This window comes from Anser anser (genome assembly GCF_964211835.1).
Source record: "Anser anser genome assembly, chromosome: 12".
In the NCBI taxonomy this organism is placed as follows: domain Eukaryota; kingdom Metazoa; phylum Chordata; class Aves; order Anseriformes; family Anatidae; genus Anser; species Anser anser.
The window spans coordinates 2,385,736-2,399,991 of record NC_139733.1 but is presented as its reverse complement, the minus strand read 5'-3'; positions in this window follow the sequence as shown (position 1 = coordinate 2,399,991).

The window sequence follows — 14,256 nt, the reverse complement described above, 5'->3', positions numbered from 1 at the left end:
TATAAGTAATTATAAACAGTATATGAATTTAATGCCTGAATAACTGCCATCTTTTTTTTTTCTCACTAGCAGCAGTCACTGTTCAGATATTTGAATGACAGAAACAGAACCACACCTACCCAGTGTAATTTATTTTAGTGATTTTCAACAAGATGTCCTCTGTGATTCTGTGTGATTCTGTAAAAAAAAAAATTCCTTGAAAAATCCACATCAATCCTTCATCTCTCCTGTCCTCTGAGGAATGTATATTTATATTATCCTTGAGCCAAGAATGGATCATCATTCACATATGCACAAGAAACATTAAATTGCCTCTAGAGTTTGCTCATTCTTACTCTGTTCTATTACTTCACTTGTGCGGCATTATACATTAAACCAGTTACTGTGCTGAGTATAATAGGACTACCTGGAACTTTACATAGCAGGTAGTGCTATTAGACTGGGTGAGCATTGCTGTTGGTTTGTTTTGTTTGTTTGTTTGTTTGTTTTCAGGAATCTGCTAATTTATTTGAAAAGAAATTGTACAAGTGGAGTTTTGGACAAGCTATAGCCAGATACCGGTCTTCTGAATCCTTCTGGAAATACTACTTACAAATGTAACAGTCCTTTTCTTTGTCTCATTCACTGTCCACGCTCAAAGAGAATTGTATTTCACATTAATTTAGTTGTACATGTTTGTTATTTCAACTAAAATTCTCAAAGCATCAAAAGGCATCAATAAAGCATCAATATATGAGGTATTTGAAGAAAGCAGACACAGGCACACCAGATCAAAGGTACAGAATACAGTCTGATTAAACTAATTTTTTAAAAATGCATCTGAATAAATTCTCTTTGATTCAGAGAACATGAAAACCAAACTACCTTTGAACAAAAAGTTCCAATGAAATCCAATTTTTTTTATAATTTAAGAAATTCAGGGTTTTTAATGTTTCTTTGCTTTTGCCTTTTTATATCTCAATTAGACTGAGACAGAGCTTTGTATGAAATATATATGGGGTCAAAGGCTAAAGTAGAGCCATCAGTAATGTCCGTAGAACATTTGAGTTTTCTTTGAATTTCATGCCACTTTAGAACAAACATGTTTGCAAAAGTCTCAGCAAGCAGCATCATTTTCAGTTGTTTACTAAAAATAAACAGAGACCAAACTTTTGAAAAGTACACTGTAGGTATATTTATATCAACTCCTGTTAATAAATTTGGTGAGTTCTTTTCAGTATTTATCCTGTTTAGTTATCACATAAGTGGTCTCACTCAATGCCACCCTGCCAGTTTCACAAGTAGTAATGCTTCCCTGATATCCAGGCCATGTGAAACACTATGGGAGAGTTTAGGGGCCTGTATACAGATTGTGACTCATGGAATTGGTTAGATACAACTTGTGGCTGCATCCTGGTTTAGGTAGAATTATAGTATCTACTCATTGTGTAATACAACTGAAAATTTTTCTTAGCTCCATCCCTACCTCTTCATTAGTTTGGATGATTTGGTAGCCAACCAACATGCTGCTATAGCTTCTTAGCCTATTTTAACTGAGAAAAATGAAGAAACATATCTCTGAAGATCTGAAGGTTTGGGATTTTTCTCATTTACATTGACAATTTCTAAAGCTAATGGCATACATCTGAAAGTAACCAGCCCTTGCAAGCTTTCTTGATGAGCTCTGCCAACAGCAGCATACTCTTGGTCACAGTTTCAATAGCCTGCAGGTGGGAGAATCTCCAATAGTATCTAGTTTCTAGTCAGGATTCAGAATCAATGTGGAAAGTAAATGCTGTCCTCCTAGTTTATCGTTTTTCCCCTTTCCTACAAGCAATTGTCTGCAAACTGGTTTTCTCTCCATCAGCATAGGTTTTCCGACTAGCTGGTTTTGTTTTCTTTTTTTTCTGTCTCTCTTTCTCTCTCTTTTTTTTTTTAATACCATTCAGTTGTCATCTTTCTCAATTCCACAACCTCTAGACCTTCATCTTCAAACCATCCTTCAGAAGCTCCTGAATTCTCTTATGCCAAACAGATGAGCCTTCTTTATGGAATTTGTACATTCCTGAATCTAACTCTTGCCAATGAGAGCCCCTTCTGTAGAAATTCTGCTTCTCTACAATGAGAAGTTTGGTGCCTCTTAGAAGTACTGCAAAGTCACCAGCTCATATATTTTCTGTCTTTCTATGGATGCACAAATCTTGGTTTGAAAGCTGTTTGCCAAGACTACAAAAAACGTTCCCAGTAGAAATTAAACTTTACCAGTGATGATTATAAAGACATCATAACTATAACCTGCATGAAGGCTATAAGCCTTCAGCAATGGCAAACACAAAAGAATGCAGTAATAGTATTGGTGTAAATGGTATCAGTAGCTGCTAATGTATTGCCTTGCATAAAGGCAGAAATAAGAAAATGCCTGTTTAAAAGTGTATTTTACCTATTTGATAGATATGTAATGACAGCCATCTTGACCAGCAATTGCCTGGTTCTTGCCCGTTTGCAGGACATTTATGCAAACATAGGCTCTGGTACTGTGATTATAACAAACAAAGTCCTAAAGACTCATCAAGCTATTGAGTGCGAAGGGACTGAAGAAGCTGTCAGATATTCTCACGTGTTGTCTGTGCTGTAATTGTTTCCAGTGGTCAGCAAAAAAACAAAACAGAACCATAAGGTTTTAAAGATTAGGCTTCATGTCTCCCACATAGTCTAATACATGATATGGCCCTTTCCTGGAACTCTGTATGCACTGAAAGAGAATGATGAAGCAGAAGAATGGGCACTATGCCACTGCATCAGATGAAAGGGACATTGGTGGATATTTGCCATGGGAATACTTGACTGTTAAGCACTTGATCTACTGTCTGTTAGCTCATGGGAATGGAACTAGTAAACTTGGGAAACCTCAAATAAATTCCCATTGTATATATAATATAATCCAAAGCAGAATCTTCTTGGGAACAATTGCTAATGATACTGGAAGTCATCCTTGTTCAGTGCAAGAAGAGACAATTTTCTACAATCCATTTCAGGACAGATATTTATGCTGAAAACTTTTACCCAGTAGTTATGAGATGGGAGGTCTGTCATTAGTGAAATCTCCATTTTGGCATCAGCCTACTATGATACTACAAAGAATAGTTTTTTGAAAAGGCTGCTTCTGCCACCCTTGCAATGACTTGAGGAACCTTTAGAATTACCTAGGTAATAAATTGCTGTTTCAGAAGAATGAGCTCATCTTTGTACCCTATCCACCATAGTCATGGTTTCTGTTATGAACCAGATGAGCTGAACATTTACCTTAGATCTTTTCTCTAATTTATGAAACAAATGTGTAATAAAGACAAAAAGTCATTTTCGCATACAAACAATTTCACTGACATATAAAACAATCCAATGGCTTTGTCACTGTGTGTTTGGAGATTAAACTAATTTTAAATTATTCCTTAGCCCAAAACTGCTAAGATTTTAAATCAATCATTTGCAGATACCTCACACTGAAAAAGTCATGCATTCTGTCTGGCTTCCCTACAGGGGTTTTAGTCATTATTTAATAGAAACCATTAAGCCATTGGAATCAGAATACACAACTAACATATTAACAGGCCCAGAAGAGAAGAACTGAAGTCAATAAATCATCTAAAGAATTTCTCTTTTAATTACCATACCCCAAAGAATGAACCAACACAGACTAATAAATGACATATCAAATATACCTGCTTTATAAGGTACATATACATACTGAAACACTGTGGCATTAGAGCTGGGGACATGAAATACAACAAAATCTTTTGATATCTTCTGATAGAAAGCAAATTTACTAGTGTAAGTTTAATGACAGTTAATACTTTTTTCTGCCTTGCCGACTAAGTCTTCTTCTCCAACCCATGAAAGCGTGTTTCTGTATCCATTGTCTCAATCATAATGTCTCTATTCAAATTTTGTCTCAAAACATTTTTCTTGCCTTCTTCTCTTACTTTCATGAGACATAGCCAGAGAATAATGCAGCTCAGCTGCCACAGAATGCATTCCACCAGAAGAATGCACCCAAATTTGACCCAGGGAACAAGATATATCCCACAGTATATAAAAACCTTAATATTAAGTTGCCAGAAGGGTATCTGGTAAGCTTTAAATTAAACATCTTTTCAGTCAAATCTAGCTACTCTGTTACTCCATAACCTTCCCATGGCCCATTACATATATGGTATAAAAAAAAAAAAAAAAGTCAGCATCTGTTGGAAAGACAAGTCTTTTCACAATAACACCAAGGTGCAGGTGAAACTTGGTTCTCCTATTTAAACCATGCCTAGTTTTCATTCCCAACTTTGTCTATGTTCTTCTCCCTCTCCCCCTCTATTTCTGTCTATATTTCTGAATGGAATAAAATAAAATTAAATTCATTAGAAAAGAAAGGAGGAAAAGACATACACAGGCATGTCTTCTCAGCTGTTTTTTTAAACTCTCACAGCTCTAGTAAAAATACTATATACCTAGGCATTGCAAACCAACATTAGTTTTGCTGTAAAAACACCACATGCACGTTCTTAGACATGAGTCCTCTGTGCAAGATCTTTTCACATGTGCAAAACCAGCTGACATTTCACAACTTTCATGCAGGGATAAATAAAAGAATCATGGAAGAGAAATCCACTGCTGCTCTTGTCTATTTGTCTAGTTACAGATGCTGCTTCTTCAGCATCAGGACTGGGCATGTTGATATTAATTATGAAAGTCAGTTTCTTATGTACTGTCTACTGCAAGTGGCTGATACTGCAGTTTAAATTATTTCAGTGTGCCCCGAAGTTGTCTCAAACTCCTTGCAATATAAGGAAAAAAAAAAAAAAACTAAAAAACTAATTCCCTGGACCAGTGTCCTGCTGAACCTAATACAAGTAGGATCCTGTTTCAGTCAGAGGTTGAAGGCACCTCTGGAGGTCATCTAGTCCAACTCCACACTCTGCCCATGCAGGGCCTCCTAGAGCTAGTTGCTGAGGACTATGTCCAGGCGGCTTTTGAATATCTCCAAGGATGGAGGCTCTAGAGACTTCTGGGCAACCAGTTTCTTAGCTCTGTGACCCTCACAGTAAAGTGTTTCCTTATATTCAGATGGAACCTCCTGTGTTTCAGTTTATGTCTTCTATCTCTTGTCCTGTCACTGGGCACCACTGAAAAGAGCCACGCTCCACCTTCTTCAGACATTTATTTATATTGTTAAGATCTCCCCTGAGCCTTCTCCTGTCTGAGCTAAACAGTTACCAGCTCTCCCAGCCTTTCCTCATTTGAGATGCTCCAGTCCCTTAATCATCTTTGTGGCCCTTCATTGGACTCCCTCCAGTATGTTCATTATTTACAAGTAAGCAAGGGTTTAAAGCAAAGTAGAACCTAGGTTAAACATGCTTGAATTAGGCAGCAACATGGTCAGTGAAACAGAAAATGTGAAAACACTAGAAAAAGTCTGAGCAAATAAATAAAAAAAGAACTAGGAAAAGGGACTGAGCAAGAGCTGTTTACAGGTAATGTGTATGTGTGAAAGCATATGTCTGTGTGTCTGTCTGTGTGCATGCCTAAAGATACTGGCCTGATACTGCTAAGGCACTGTAACCTGATGCAAACTGTTTCATATATTAAAAAGCTACATTAGAAAAAAGATCTTTTCAGAAATAGACAGACATGGTATCTATGCCAAAAAATGACATTATGAAGGGATTAACTGTTTAAGTGGTCAAATTAAACCAGACAGAAATAGTCAGCTTCCCCTGGCCTGTAGCTCCTCTGCATGAGGCAGTGTGTCTCGAGCTGCCACTACCTCATTGCTACTAAGGCGAGTAGACAGTAACGATAGGAATTGGGACTTTTCCCAATCTCTCACTGTCTGACCTTATGCCTTGCACTTTTACCTGTGCTAGGGCAGGATCTCCCAATTTCCCTGTGCCTAAACCTGTGCCACAGCAGAGAACTTTCTCGGTATAGCTATTTCTAGTGAACTGTCCTAGCACTTGGTGTAGACATGTCTGTTCTGGCAAAACTGCACTTTTTCTGCATAATATGCGTGAAATAAGCTACCCTGGTGAATGCACAGTGCTGTCATAACTAAGTCCACAGTAGGGACTTCTGCTGACACAACAAGGGATACTCTTTGACTGATATTATACTTTGTAGTGGTAGCATGACCTAATGCCAGGATTGAGACCTATAACCTGCGTATTGCTCTTCTTATTAGCAGTCTTATCTAGATTAGGGCACTGGCTTGATACTTGCTTCAAGGGATTAGGAACAGCAACATGCATATGGGAGAAAATCCCAGTGCATGCAGAGGTGCTCCGCCTAGACCAAGGGCTATTCCAACACAACTGCAATGTTTCTGGCACTCAGCTTTACTCCTTCAGAGCAAGCTCAGCTATCTTTGGACTAAGACTAATAGGTTTCTTAAATAAAAGAGTACTAGCTGGTGTGAGAGAGCGTCAGTCGTCTTGTCAGTTGCCCAGGAAGGAAGGAAGGAAAGAAGGAAGGATCACCTCATGTCACCGAAACATTTCTGATGCACTGGGTATGATCCTGGTGTCCCGTATTACAAAAACAGTAGAACCAGAAAAGATACAGAGGAGGGTACAAAATACAAGTTAGCCCTGCAGAGCAGCAGACACAGGAGGGTGGACTAGGTAGGGCACAATCCCTTCACTATCAGAGGTATCAGCTCTTAATGGACCTCTGGTCAGCCTCCACCTGTTGGGGTTTTTAACATGTTAATGCTTCACGGAGTTAAATCACTATGGCCTTGGAAGAAAACCTACTGAACAGGCCAAGTAGGGAGAAGAAAAGCAAGAAGAAGCATCAACAATCTCTGAAAGAGCCAGTCAACACAGCCGGAAAAAATGTTCTGGATTAATAACTGCAGCAAGCAGGAGTGGTGAGGTGCTGTTAGATTAAACTAGGGCAGTTCTGAGCAGCTGTCAAAAACGTGCTTACACAAACAGTATCTTCAGCACCACTTGCAAAGCTACTAGTGTCAGTGAAGCTGACTTAGTATCTAAAATAATTATGCATTTTTCTATTTTTAAGTGTCCTCTGGATTTACAAAAATAGCAGCAGCTCCAATCTTCTCACGCATCTGTCTGGAAGTCAGCTAGACATGCAGAATGGGGTTCACACCCGCAGCCCCCAGAGCAGCATGCCTAGGCCGGTGAGCTACAGCAAATGCAGCAGCTCCAGGGCATAAAGTGACCCAGAGGCTGCCCAAGGTGTCAGACGACCAAAGTCCTACTATTGCAAATTGCTGAAAAAATGCTGAGAGCAGTACATTGTATTAGTTGTGCTACATTTCTCATTTATGGTGTCATGTCTGACTATCACTACAGCTTTGATCAGAGAGGGACCTGTCAAGGAACCGTTCTAACTACTCTGCATCTTTCTTTCCATGAGCAGCCTCAGCGTGCTCAGTATCTCCCTATGCAGGTTGCCTGTTTGCCACATGTTATCTTTATATATACAGACATATGTACATGCCGATTAATAAGTTAATTTAGCACAAGAATTCGATGGTGAGACAGAAGACCCCAAGAGAAAAGTTCTTTCCTGTTGAGATAAAGCAGCAACTCTGTTAGCTTAAGCCAGCACAGATTTTTTTAAAGTTACACAGATTTGCTTAGACTGAGATTTTCTGAACATCTATGCATTTGAAAAAGACTAAACTATTTGAAAGGAGCTATTAGCATGCATGCTTTAACTTCACTTCTTTTTCATGTTTGGCTCTTAGAGAAAAAATACCAGATTTTGATATGAACATCTGTTTCATGTTTTTCTAAATGTGAGCTTAGTATGAAAATTAACCCCTGAATTTTCAGTTTGAGTAGCCTTCTAGCTGTTCAGTATGCATTCAGGAGCCTTGCCTTCCTAGTATTGCTATGGACCCAGCTCAGTCTATGGCTGCTTTGTACTCTGGAAATAACTGGTCAACACTGGATGTGTTGAAATGCTAAATGAAGACAGTATTCACATAGTCACCATTAGCAGTTGTCACTTCTTTTTGCTGAGGCACACCAACAGCAGTAACTCAGCTTTCAGTCTCATGCAACCTCACTCAAGTTATATCCCAAGAAAATGTAGGGAAATAACACTCATATTTGCTCTTTTTAGAAATGTGTTTTAGTTACTAACTGGCCAGCAGATGTTTAGCAATGCTGAAACTGCACTACAGAGCACAGGTCTGAGCTTGATTTAGAGGGTAGTTTCTTCTCCTTCAACAGAGGACAAAGGCTTTAAACACTAACATATTTTTGCTTATCAAAACAAAAGTGATTCGGTTCCCTGTCAGTTTAGGGTACTTTAGCTGAAGGTAGTGACAACTGGCAAACCTCCCCAAATGCAGGATTTCCTTTCAGCATGGGTGAGCACCCAAAACACCAGAGGATTTTTCTGAGTTACCCAAACTCCCAAGCCAAGAGATATCCCAAGCTCAGGGTCACACAAACCATCTTGCTTTTTGACAGTTTGGCAAGACCTGTCACAGTTAAAGAGGGACTATCTGAGAAAGGAGAATGGATCTAAATAAAAACAAGCCTTTTATGCATTCTGAAGTTTTCACAATGCTTGCCCTTGACCTGGGGGAGTTTCACTTCAACTACAGGTCATCTCTCACCAGTTTGGTTATCTGTGAGCGTAACGAGGTTTTGCATCAGTTTATGGAAATGGTGGGTATTCTAGTTTATATATGTGTAAAGAAACAACTGTTTCTTTTACCACTGTGAGAAAGATTTGCACATATTTGCACTGAGAATTTAAAAACTCCAGCAGTAAAATCTTTCAGAGCTAACAAGATGCTGTCAATTTCTCCTTCAAATGTATAGATGATGTACAGATTTGTTGTTTTTTGTTTGTTTTTAATAGCTGCTTGTGTTTGCATTTACATACTAGCATTGTATTTCTGAGGCCATCAGTGACATCCAGTGGCCAACTAGATTAAGCCTAGACTTGTTTTATAGACATCTGCCATCTGCCTACTGCTTTCCTTAGTTTAAAAAAAAAAAATCAATAAAAATGATAAGTATGCAGTTGGCTTGGTCAGCTTAATCTTCTCCCAGTTGCGACAAGAATCTCCCTGGAGAAAAGACTGATGGATTGAGCCCTAGTGCTATTCTTTCCCTTTGAACTGGCAAAACCCAGATGTTTTATGGAAGGCACAAGGATGTGGTTTGGACTCTGCCTTCTGTGCCACTGTCACTGAGGTGAGTCAAAACTGTAGCTGCAATCTCTTAGTTTTTGAATTGGTGCAAAACCATAACTAGATTTTTTTTTTTAATTCTGATGCAAGCAGACATGACTCTCAGTATGTGTGCGCCCTGTTTTCCCTGTTTCATTGTTGAGAACTCATTTTTACTAATTTATTTTAAATGTGCTTCTCTAAAAGGAGTTAGTAGGAGAAGCAAGGGAAACAAATACAAACATTCATGCCACCCAAATCATACATGTAGATAAAAATGAAATGTGAAGCAATCTGGAATAGGTAAAACTCAGTACTACAAAAAATTTAGTTAGACTGTAGCTTACAGAGGTGTGAAAACAAAATGAGGTGTGAAAACAATGTTAGGTGTAGTAACAAATTCCCAAAGTTGAATTTTAAGGTTGCATGCAATGAGTTACCATGTTCTTAATTCTGTTAAAATCCTTCATTGGGTACAAAGAGAAAGTGGTTGACAATGGCCAACCCCTTCAGTGGTGGCCGCATGGTAGCACAGGGGAGCTGTATTGGGCCATCTCAGCACAGCCCTTGCTGCAGGAGGTGAAAGCGTGTCCTGTCCCCCCAGCACCACCTCCTGCTGTCTGTCCCTGGGGCCTCTGAAGCGCTGGGCTCAGCTGACTCTTGTTTTGCACAGGTACATAAGCTATATGTGGTGAAGGTGATGCGGTGATATTTGCCCTCATATGGTTAGGCCATACGAAGTAAAAAATATATATATTTTTGCATGTAAAAGAAATCTTTAAATAGAAAGGATATGAAAAGAATAGACATTAGGGACCAAAACATTCTGTGTATAATTCCCAGTGCATAGCAACTTCAGTCTTTGATTTAGTGTGGGTGATAGCACCGACAGTTGCTATCATTGTAATCTAACAGCAGTAGTAGTCCCTGCACTACTACCACTTCTGTTTTGTGGTGCCTCTCATCTTTTACTAGAGAGTAAATTTTCCTGTGACCTGTGCCAATGAAGCATTACATCTGCACTTTGCAAGAACATGAAGAGCTGAACGCAGTGCATTGGAAAAGGCGACTCATGCCAGCTATTACCATTGTCATATTTGTGATTTATTTTTCCCCCATTATCCTTTCTCCATAGCTGGCACAAACTAAAGAAACACTGCTGCTTATGAAAAATAGTTGTGGCCATCAAAAACAAGAAGAAAAAATAATAAATTCCAGAACTCCAGTTTAGAATAAAGTGTTTTACCAGCAGGACACATAGTAGGACACAAGTATGGACACAAGTATGGAGAAGCAGTGAACAAGGACTAAATGTCTGTTGTTCGTTAACCCACCAGATAATGAATTAACAGTACTTCATGGATTATAGCATGTAAAGATGGAATCTATTCTCATGTATACTATTGATGAGGGGCAGAGCATCAATGAAACTGAGACTTATTCCACATATACACTGATACAGCCAGAGAAGGAACTGCCCCTTCAATTACAGTATTTTATATTCCTTTATATGCATAAATATACATTTACCTGGTCAAAAGAGGCCAAAACCAAACTCTGGTCTTCATAAGCTTACATTTGAAGGACTCTAAGTAGACTTTAAACTAAAAGGTAATGGATGTCTACTAAGCTTTCTTGTTCTTGACAAGTACAGACAGACTTACAGGGCAGACAGCTGCAGAAAATCAGCCATCTCTTCACTGCAGGCAGAAATTTTTCATTATCTCTTGGTACAAGCACAGGTCCACTTTTGTCCCAACAAATTCTTCAGTAGCCAGCAGCCACTTAAACACCAGCCTTGTGCACTTGGCCACAAGAGAGCAATGGTGTGGAACATACAAGTACTTGTAGAGAATTACACACACGCACATACATACAACTATGTATGTGCATTTCCCTTCAAGCACTTTTCCAGAAACAGCACTTTAGGGAGTCTGAGGAAGGTGTCATTACGAATATCAGTGCTCAGATTCAGACCATGAATTTTCTACATGGTCTACATTTTCTTCAGTGTAAGACCAGCCGTTCCCTCTGCTTTCACAGCAAAGAGAAAAGGCAAATCTTGCAGAACTTCTACAAATTAAAAAAAAAATAATAAAAAAAAGTTGCTGTGGACCATTTCTGTAGCAATTCTGCCTGAAAGCCAGTAATGCATTTAGAAACTAGCAATTATATGTGCAAGGCATCGTCACTGGCAAGCAACACTGCAATGAAAGGCCATGCAGTTGGTATTGTGGTTACTGACATTTTGCTCTGTTCTGCTCCATGGTTTCCTTTCTGTGTACCATGTAAAGATATTTTGATGATATTTCACCACTCTAATATACAAATATCATTTTCTATGAGGCAGAAAATTAAAATCCAAGGTAGACACCCAAAGGCACTTATTTATGCAGTTATTTATATAGTCGTGTAGGAGACCAGGCATAGCTAAGCCAATAGTGCCATTTGGGCAGGATAGTTGAGCTCAAGAGCTTCAGCTCATCAGCTGCACATTCAGCTCATTGACTGGAGCTCTTGCCATGTTTGCTTTGCACTCTGCTGTTAACAAAGAATTTAAAAATCCCACCCATGCCTTTGAAAATGTCCCACTGTGTGCAGGTGGTGTGTGGGGATGCTTATGAAGCTGGTCAGCAAGATCTGCCCCTCGTGCTTGGTCTGCCAGCATCCTACTCGAAAGCATCGTGAAGGTCTGAATCCAGGCAGGGGAAGGTTAGAACCGTGGACACTGCTGGCTTAAATGAGAGACATCCAGCTTCAGGCCGTTGCAAGAGACTATGGGTGTCATTGCTGGGATATGCGGTTTACAGCAATGAGAAGCACTTGTGCAGCTGGATCAGAAACCATGCACAAACCACCCGCTGACGTCGGCCCGACATTTGGCAGAAATGTCTAAAAAAAGAAGAAATACTGAAAAAAAGTACATCTGTTTCTTGGTGTCTGTGTCTAGGGGAAGTTCAATCTCAGTCGAGAGACTGGCAGCATCCAAGCAGTCACTGTGAAGGAAGCTTCCAAGTAGAAACTATGGAAAGAAGACATTTGTATTCTCCTCTAGGCTTCCAGATGCAAAGGACGGGCAATAGCTTCTCCCAGGGGTGGGGGAAGACACAGCTGTCAGTGTGCACTTCTGCCTTTCAGGGCTCCTTCACTCATTTTGGAGCATTTGCTAACTTTTGCAGGAAAATGGAGCATATTAGCGTTGTGGAAATATATTACTTTTAAAAGCCCCCCATTGTGCTTCTAATGATGGGGTTCAGGTCTGCTGAGCTCTTTCTTGATGTTGCAGGACCTATTTCATTAGCATTTCCTGGCTCCACAGACAGCTGATCACAGCACTGGCAGCACTGTGTTTCCGTTTAAGGTTTGTCTCAGCTTTGGTCTAGGTTAAAGCAATTATGGAATTAATTATTGGCTGTACAGCTGTTCTTCCCTGCACCCTGCCAAAAGTCAGCTTAGCATACATTCTTCCCTGTGCAAAATGCTAATGACACAAAGCAAATCCAGTGTGCTTAGTGCAGTATAGAAATAGCAATTTCCATCATATAGCCAAACCAGTGGATTACAAACAAATGCTTGCCAGGAGCACTGCCATGCATCTGGCATGTCTGTCTGCACAGCCTTTGGGCAGGCGTTGTGAACACGCCTCTGAGATCTGTAACACTCCCTTTGAAAATAATATATAAAAGCCAGAGATACTGAATGGTTTGCCCTTTAAAAACATTTCCCCCCTGCTTAGACTTCCAAATCCTCCACCAATCATACTGACCCTGTTTCATCAGATTGTTTTTGAAGTGCATTTTTTTGTACTGATTGTCCCTTACATGGTTCTGTGCATTTCGGCATTCCCACATATATTTATGTTTGGTGCATTTCCTTTAGTGACATGAGCACCTTTTTTTCTGCAAGAACTACAGGAAAAATCACTAATATTCAGCTCACCCAGGCTAATCTGGACAAACCAACATCATCTACCTGGACTTCTGTAAGGCCTTTGACACAGTCCCATACGACATCCTTATCTCAACATTGGTGAGATACGGATTTGAAGGGTGGCCTATTTGGTGGATAAGGAATTGGCTGGATGGCTGCAGCCAGAGAGCTGTGGACAACAGCTCTAGGTCCAGGTGGAGGCTGGTGACTAGTAGTTTCCATCTTGGGCCTGGTACTGATCTTTATCAATTGATCTTTATCAATGACATAGACAGTGGGATTGAGTGTACCCTCAGCAAGTTTGCAGACTGTACCATGCCGAGTGGTGCAGCCGATATAACAGAAGGAAGGGATCATATGCTTCAGGCTATATGGAAACTGCAGAGAGGGGCTAATATGCACTTTTTTTTTTTAATGTTAAGGATGCGCAAAAGTGCTGAATGACTTTGGTGCTCTAAAAGAAATTTAGGATTTGGGAGGAGGGACAAAAGGCAGCTGCAAAGAAGGAACAAATTCGGCTGAATTTAAAGCTGCAGCTTAACCAAATGTCATCAACAAGTGCTGCACTTCAGCCCAGCTCTACCTGATGGCTCACCAAAGACACTCTCTCATGCAATAGTCCCAGCCATATCTCAGCAGAAAAGCATATATCCTCCCAGTGTGCTGTGTGCTATTATCACCACTTGTAAATGCAGATCTCGAGGCGTACAGGGATGAGGAGGCAGACTTTCACAGCTACAGCTAATTCTCCATTACTGTGTTTGCAATTTGCAATTCATTGGATTACATAACTCACCTGACTGGTGACCAGAAACAATACCACGTTGCTTCAGAAACTAACCTCTCTGAGACTTCAGATATTTGAATAGTGAACCCTTACAATTAATACTATTCAAAAAGCAACACAATATATTGAAGAAACTGGCAAGTGATTTTGAACAAATAGACTAACTTAAAAAAATGTGTGAACAATGAAAAACAACTTGTTAATTGTAGTTTAATGTAAGAGCCCTAACCACTGCAGAAACAAACCCCATCACACCCTGACTATCCCAGTCACGATAGCTTAACTCAACAGCTAGCAGAACTGTTGTTTGTTTGTTTGGTTTTTCTTTTGAAGATTATTTTCATCTAGAAGAATTATA